Genomic DNA, 7,500 nt, shown 5'->3' with positions numbered 1-7,500 from the left:
TACACGAGCAACCCAACTCGACTTCCATAGCGGTCGGCGGCCCCGTACCGCCCCAGACAGAGCACCTTCGTCGGTCACGAAGAGAGGGTCTTGGACCCTGGAAGTTCACGAGCAACCCAACTCGACTTCCATAGCGGTCGGCGGCCCTGTCCCGCCCCAGACGATGCACCTTCGTCTGTCACACAGATAGGGTCTTGGACCCTGGAAGCCGTCCCCCTCGACTTCCGTAACGGTCGGCGGCCCTGTCCCGCCGCAGACGGGTCACCACTCCGTCTGTCTGTAGGGTCTTGGACCCTGGAAGCCGCCCCACTCGACTTCCATCGCGGTCGGCGGCCCTGGCCCGCCGCAGACGGGTCGCCACTCCGTCTGTCTGTAGGGTCTTGGACCCTGGAAGCCGCCCCACTCGACTTCCATCGCGGTCGGCGGCCCTGGCCCGCCGCAGACGGGTCGCCACTCCGTCCGTCTATAGGGTCTTGGACCCTGGAAGCCGCCACACTCGACTTCCATCGCGGTCGGCGGCCCTGTCCCGCCGCAGACGGTGTGCCACTCCGTCTGTCACACAGATACATAAGGGTGTCTCGGAACCCCGGACGCCGACCGAGACGAAACGCGTGGGGTCGGTGCGCCCGAGAGGGTAGGGTGCCCCGGGGCCGGCCGCTCGCCCGACCGGCTTCCGGGACTCCTTGACCGCTCGGGAGACCTATCCACGCGCCCGCCCGACCGGCGGCCGGGGGCCCTCGACCGCCACACGCGTACCGACGACCGGGGGGTTTCCGTTTTACGGCCGACGCCGAGATCCTTCGACGGTTCCAACAGGGGTTGTTACGCTTTTGTGTTCGCCCGTGTCTGAGCATATATGGTCGGGTCGAACCTTTGAGGCCGTAGCCTGGAGATCCAGGGCGGATCTTTTCTCACAACACGTGTGTCTTTGAGGCCGTAGCCTAGATCCAGAGACTTTAGGATCTTTTTAGCAGTTTTAAGGCCGTAGCCTTGATCCAGGGCGGATCTTTTGAGCAGTTTTAAGGCCGTAGCCTTGATCCAGGGCGGATCTTTTCACAGGTTTTAAGCCGAAGCGCCTTGATCCAGGGACTTTTGGATCTTTTTTTGCCGTTTTTAGGCCGTAGCCTTGATCCAGGGCGGATCGTTTTGCGGCCGTAGCCGAGTTCCATCACCCAAGGTAGCTTTAGTTTTTAGGCATTAGCCTTGATGATCCAGGGCGGATCGTTTTGCGGCCGTAGCCGAGTTCCATCACCCAAGGTAGCTTTAGTTTTTAGGCATTAGCCTTGATGATCCAGGGCGGATCGTTTTTTCCCATCTTTCGGGTATGAGCTCTTTAATTGTGAGCCTTCGGCCGACACTCGCCCGGGGCGCTGCCTCACATCAGACGCCCTTCGTCCGTTCCAACCGTTCCAGTTCTTTTAACGGTTTTTCGTTCATCGCACACCGACGCGCACAGACCTTTCTTGGGATCTGTCGCAGGGAGGGAGGACGCTGGAGGTCCACTTCGAGGCACCCATCCCTATATACCCGATGGCACCTGTTCAAACGACCGCCCCTTGAGAGAAGGGGCCCTTCCCGTGGCTCGTCCGGGAGGAGGCGCCCGCGTCGGAAGGCGCCGTAAGGTCGGAGACCCTGGAAGTGCACGAGTCACCCGCTTTTACCTCCAGGCCCTCTGTCGTACTTCTCGTGTCCGCTCACGAGACCTCTTTTCGGCTTTATGGAAGTGCACGAGTCACCCGCTTTTGCCTTTTCTGGAAGTGCACGAGTCACCCGCTTTTGCTTCCAGGCCCTCTGTCGTACTTCTCGTGTCCGCTCACGAGACCTCTCTTCGGCCTGGGGGTGCGCCACGTACACCCCCGCGTCCGCATTCGAGTCACCTCTTCGGGCTCATGAGGTAGGGTCGGTGACCCTGGAAGTCAGAGACTTCCAGGCCTTCTGTCGTACACCCTCGCGTCCGCTCACGAGACCTCTCTTCGGCCTGGGGGTGCGCCACGTACACCCTCCCGCGTCCGCTTTCGAGTCACCACTCTGGGCTACGGAGGTAGGGACGTGTGCCCTGGAGGAACCTGACTTCCAGGAGGGAGGGCCGCCCTGTCAGGCCCGCTTTCGAGTCACCCATCTGGGCTAAGGAGGTAGGGACGTGTGCCCTGGAGGAACCAGACTTCCAGGAGGGAGGGCCGCCCTGTCAGGCCCGCTTTCGAGTCACCCATCTGGGCTAAGGAGGTAGGGACGTGTGCCCTGGAGGAACCAGACTTCCAGGAGGGAGGGCCGCCCTGTCAGGCCCGATTTCGAGTCACCCATCTGGGCTAAGGAGGTAGGGACGTGTGCCCTGGAGGAACCAGACTTCCAGGAGGGAGGGCCGCCCTGTCAGGCCCGCTTTCGAGTCACCCATCTGGGCTAAGGAGGTAGGGACGTGTGCCCTGGAGGAACCAGACTTCCAGGAGGGAGGGCCGCCCTGTCAGGCCCGCTTTCGAGTCACCCATCTGGGCTAAGGAGGTAGGGACGTGTGCCCTGGAGGAACCAGACTTCCAGGAGGGAGGGCCGCCCTGTCAGGCCCGATTTCGAGTCACCCATCTGGGCTAAGGAGGTAGGGACGTGTGCCCTGGAGGAACCGGACTTCCAGGAGGGAGGGCCGCCCTGTCAGGCCCGATTTCGAGTCACCCATCTGGGCTAAGGAGGTAGGGACGTGTGCCCTGGAGGAACCGGACTTCCAGGAGGGAGGGCCGCCCTGTCAGGCCCGCCTCGGAGTCACCTCTCTGGGCTAAGGAGGTAGGGACGTGTGCCCTGGAGGAACCAGACTTCCAGGAGGGAGGGCCGCCCTGTCAGGCCCGCCTCGGAGTCACCCATCTGGGCTAAGGAGGTAGGGACGTGTGCCCTGGAGGAACCAGACTTCCAGGAGGGAGGGCCGCCCTGTCAGGCCCGCTTTCGAGTCACCCATCTGGGCTAAGGAGGTAGGGACGTGTGCCCTGGAGGAACCAGACTTCCAGGAGGGAGGGCCGCCCTGTCAGGCCCGATTTCGAGTCACCCATCTGGGCTAAGGAGGTAGGGACGTGTGCCCTGGAGGAACCAGACTTCCAGGAGGGAGGGCCGCCCTGTCAGGCCCGATTTCGAGTCACCCATCTGGGCTAAGGAGGTAGGGACGTGTGCCCTGGAGGAACCAGACTTCCAGGAGGGAGGGCCGCCCTGTCAGGCCCGCTTTCGAGTCACCCATCTGGGCTAAGGAGGTAGGGACGTGTGCCCTGGAGGAACCAGACTTCCAGGAGGGAGGGCCGCCCTGTCAGGCCCGCCTCGGAGTCACCTCTCTGGGCTAAGGAGGTAGGGACGCGTGCCCTGGAGGAACCAGACTTCCAGGAGGGAGGGCCGCCCTGTCAGGCCCGCCTCGGAGTCACCCATCTGGGCTAAGGAGGTAGGGACGTGTGCCCTGGAGGAACCAGACTTCCAGGAGGGAGGGCCGCCCTGTCAGGCCCGCTTTCGAGTCACCCATCTGGGCTAAGGAGGTAGGGACGTGTGCCCTGGAGGAACCAGACTTCCAGGAGGGAGGGCCGCCCTGTCAGGCCCGCCTCGGAGTCACCCATCTGGGCTACGGAGGCAGGGACGCGTGCCCTGGAGGAACCAGACTTCCAGGAGGGAGGGCCGCCCTGTCAGGCCCGCTTTCGAGTCACCCATCTGGGCTACGGAGGTAGGGACGTGTGCCCTGGAGGAACCAGACTTCCAGGAGGGAGGGCCGCCCTGTCAGGCCCGCTTTCGAGTCACCCATCTGGGCTACGGAGGTAGGGACGTGTGCCCTGGAGGAAACGGACTTCCAGGAGGGAGGGCCGCCCTGTCAGGCCCGCCTCGGAGTCACCTCTCTGGGCTAAGGAGGCAGGGACGTGTGCCCTGGAGGAACCAGACTTCCAGGAGGGAGGGCCGCCCTGTCAGGCCCGCTTTCGAGTCACCCGTCTGGGCTACGGAGGTAGGGACGTGTGCCCTGGAGGAACCGGACTTCCAGGAGGGAGGGCCGCCCTGTCAGGCCCGCCTCGGAGTCACCTCTCTGGGCTAAGGAGGCAGAGACGTGTGCCCTGGAGGAACCGGACTTCCAGGAGGGAGGGCCGCCCTGTCAGGCCCGCCTCGGAGTCACCTCTCTGGGCTAAGGAGGCAGGGACGTGTGCCCTGGAGGAACCGGACTTCCAGGAGGGAGGGCCGCCCTGTCAGGCCCGCCTCGGAGTCACCTCTCTGGGCTAAGGAGGCAGAGACGTGTGCCCTGGAGGAACCGGACTTCCAGGAGGGAGGGCCGCCCTGTCAGGCCCGCCTCGGAGTCACCTCTCTGGGCTAAGGAGGCAGGGACGTGTGCCCTGGAGGAACCAGACTTCCAGGAGGGAGGGCCGCCCTGTCAGGCCCGCTTTCGAGTCACCCATCTGGGCTACGGAGGTAGGGACGTGTGCCCTGGAGGAACCGGACTTCCAGGAGGGAGGGCCGCCCTGTCAGGCCCGCCTCGGAGTCACCTCTCTGGGCTAAGGAGGCAGGGACGTGTGCCCTGGAGGAACCGGACTTCCAGGAGGGAGGGCCGCCCTGTCAGGCCCGCCTCGGAGTCACCCATCTGGGCTACGGAGGTAGGGACGCGTGCCCTGGAGGAACCATACTTCCAGGAGGGAGGGCCGCCCTGTCAGGCCCGCCTCGGAGGCCTCCCCTCGGGCAGGGGAGGCAGGGTCGGGGACCCTGGAGGAACCGGACTTCCAGGAGGGAGGGCCGCCCTGTCAGGCCCGCCTCGGAGGCCTCCCCTCGGGCAGGGGAGGCAGGGTCGGGGACCCTGGAGGTGCCGGACCTCCAGGGGGACGGAGGCCGAACCCGTGGCCGGGGAGGGTGAGCCTTGCCGGGCTAGGCTCGCGCGGGTTCGAAGGCCTGGTTCGAGAGGACCCCTTCCCCTATATACCCGATGGCACCTGTTCACACTACTGCCCTTTCGAGAGGGGACCCCGACCGGTCCGCGGCCGGGACGGCGCACCTCGGTCGGCCTCGGCGAGTGGGTCGGGGTGCCTGGAGGTGCGCGAGCGGCCCGCCTGGAAGTGCGCGAGCCACCCGACTCTGGCGGCCGGCGCCCCCGGGCCCGTGCCCGCGGCCGACTCGTCTGACCCGGCATCGTCAAGGTCACCAATACCACGGAGCGTCTACGACGCCCCGTTTCCGAGATATCGGCCAATGAACTGCCGGGCGCCGTATCTCGGCCGGGGAAGGTCCTACGGACTCGGGGCCGGGCTCGTCGGAAAGGTCTCGCCCGGGGCTTTCCGACGAGACCGGCCGCGGGTCCGTGCGACCCCGGGGGCCCGAGATACTTCCGGTCGAAAATTCGAATTTCGTTACCGCGCTGCTCCGGCGCCCCGGGTCCGGGGCCTTCGCCCTTCGGGTGGGTGGCTCCTCCGCGGGGGGCCTTTCGAACGAGCCCACCCGCGCGTCGCTAGCCCTTTCCGGGGCCGAGATACGGCCTACCCCCGCGGGATTTTCCCACGGCCGTTTCTCGGGCGCCTCGGGTCCGGGGCCTTCGCCCTTCGGGTCGGTCGCTATGCCGGAGGGGAGCTTTCGAACGAGCCCTCCCTCGAGTCTCTGGCCCTTTCCCGGGCCGAGATACGGGCGGGTGGTCGCGGAATTTTCGCTCGTCCGGGGCTCCGGCGCCCCTAGCGTCCGCCTCGGAGGTCGCCCGGACGCGCGGCCGGTCTCGTTCGAAAGGTCCGTCCCGGGGCTTTCCGACGAGCCCGGCCTCGGGTCCGTGCGACCCCGCCCGCCGGAGATACGTCCGGTCGAAGCTCGCGGAAATTCCCGCGGCCGTATCTCGGGCGCCTCGGGTCCGGGGCCTTCGCCCTTTGGGTCGGTCGCTCCGCCGGAGGGGGCCTTTCGAACGAGCCTACCCGCGAGCCTCTAGCCCCTTCCCCGGCCGAGATACGGCGGTCTATGCCCGGATTTTCCCACGGCCGTTTCTCGGGCGCCTCGGGTCCGGGGCCTTCGCCCTTCGGGTCGGTCGCTATGCCGGAGGGGAGCTTTCGAACGAGCCTACCCGCGAGCCTCTAGCCCTTTCCCCGGCCGAGATACGGCGGTCCCTCCCCGGATTTTCCCACGGCCGCAGCACGGGCGCCTTTGCTCGGATCGACTCGCCCTTTGGGTCGGTTGCTCTACCGGAGCGGCCCTATCCAACGAGCCAACCCTCGTCTCTCTAACCCTTTCCCCGGCCGAGATACGGCGGTCCCTCCCCGGATTTTCCCACGGCCGCAGCACGGGCGCCTTTGCTCGGATCGACTCGCCCTTTGGGTCGGTTGCTCTACCGGAGCGGCCCTATCCAACGAGCCAACCCTCGTCTCTCTAACCCTAAGCCCGGCCGAGATACGGCGGTCCCTCCCCGGATTTTCCCACGGCCGCAGCACGGGCGCCTTTGCTCGGATCGACTCGCCCTTTGGGTCGGTTGCTCTACCGGAGCGGCCCTATCCAACGAGCCAACCCTCGTCTCTCTAACCCTAAGCCCGGCCGAGATACGGCGGTCCCTCCCCGGATTTTCCCACGGCCGCAGCACGGGCGCCTTTGCTCGGATCGACTCGCCCTTTGGGTCGGTTGCTCTACCGGAGCGGCCCTATCCAACGAGCCAACCCTCGTCTCTCTAACCCTAAGCCCGGCCGAGATACGGCGGTCCCTCCCCGGATTTTCCCACGGCCGCAGCACGGGCGCCTTTGCTCGGATCGACTCGCCCTTTGGGTCGGTTGCCCTACCGGAGCGGCCCTATCCAACGAGCCAACCCTCGTCTCTCTAACCCTAAGCCCGGCCGAGATACGGCGGTCCCTCCGCGGATTTTCCCACGGCCGCAGCACGGGCGCCTTTGCTCGGATCGACTCGCCCTTTGGGTCGGTTGCTCTACCGGAGCGGCCCTATCCAACGAGCCAACCCGCTTCTCTCTAACCCTAAGCCCGGCCGAGATACGGCGGTCCCTCCGCGGATTTTCCCACGGCCGCAGCTCGGGCGCCTTTGCTCGGATCGACTCGCCCTTCGGGTCGGTTGCTCTACCGGAGCGGCCCTATCCAACGAGCCAACCCGCTTCTCTCTAACCCTAAGCCCGGCCGAGATACGGCGGTCCCTCCCCGGATTTTCCAACGGCCGCAGCTCGGGCGCCTTTGCTCGGATCGACTCGCCCTTTGGGTCGGTTGCTCCACCCGAGGGGACCTTTCGAACGAGCCTACCCGCTTCTCCCTAACCCCAAGCCCGGCCGAGATACGGCGGTCCCTCCGCGGATTTTCCCACGGCCGCAGCTCGGACGCCTTTGCTCGGATCGACTCGCCCTTTGGGTCGGTTGCTCTACCGGAGCGGCCCTTTCCAACGAGCCAACCCTCGTCTCTCTAACCCTAAGCCCGGCCGAGATACGGGGCACCACCGCCTGACCTTTAAACGCCCGTAGCTCCGGCGCACAAAGTCCCAGGACTTCGCCCTTTGGGTCGGTTGCTCCACCGGAGGGGACCTTTCCAACGAGCCAACCCGCGTCTCTCTAAC

Source organism: Paramisgurnus dabryanus, chromosome 3 (assembly GCF_030506205.2).
Source record: "Paramisgurnus dabryanus chromosome 3, PD_genome_1.1, whole genome shotgun sequence".
NCBI lineage: Eukaryota > Metazoa > Chordata > Actinopteri > Cypriniformes > Cobitidae > Paramisgurnus > Paramisgurnus dabryanus.
This window is presented reverse-complemented; position numbering follows the sequence as displayed.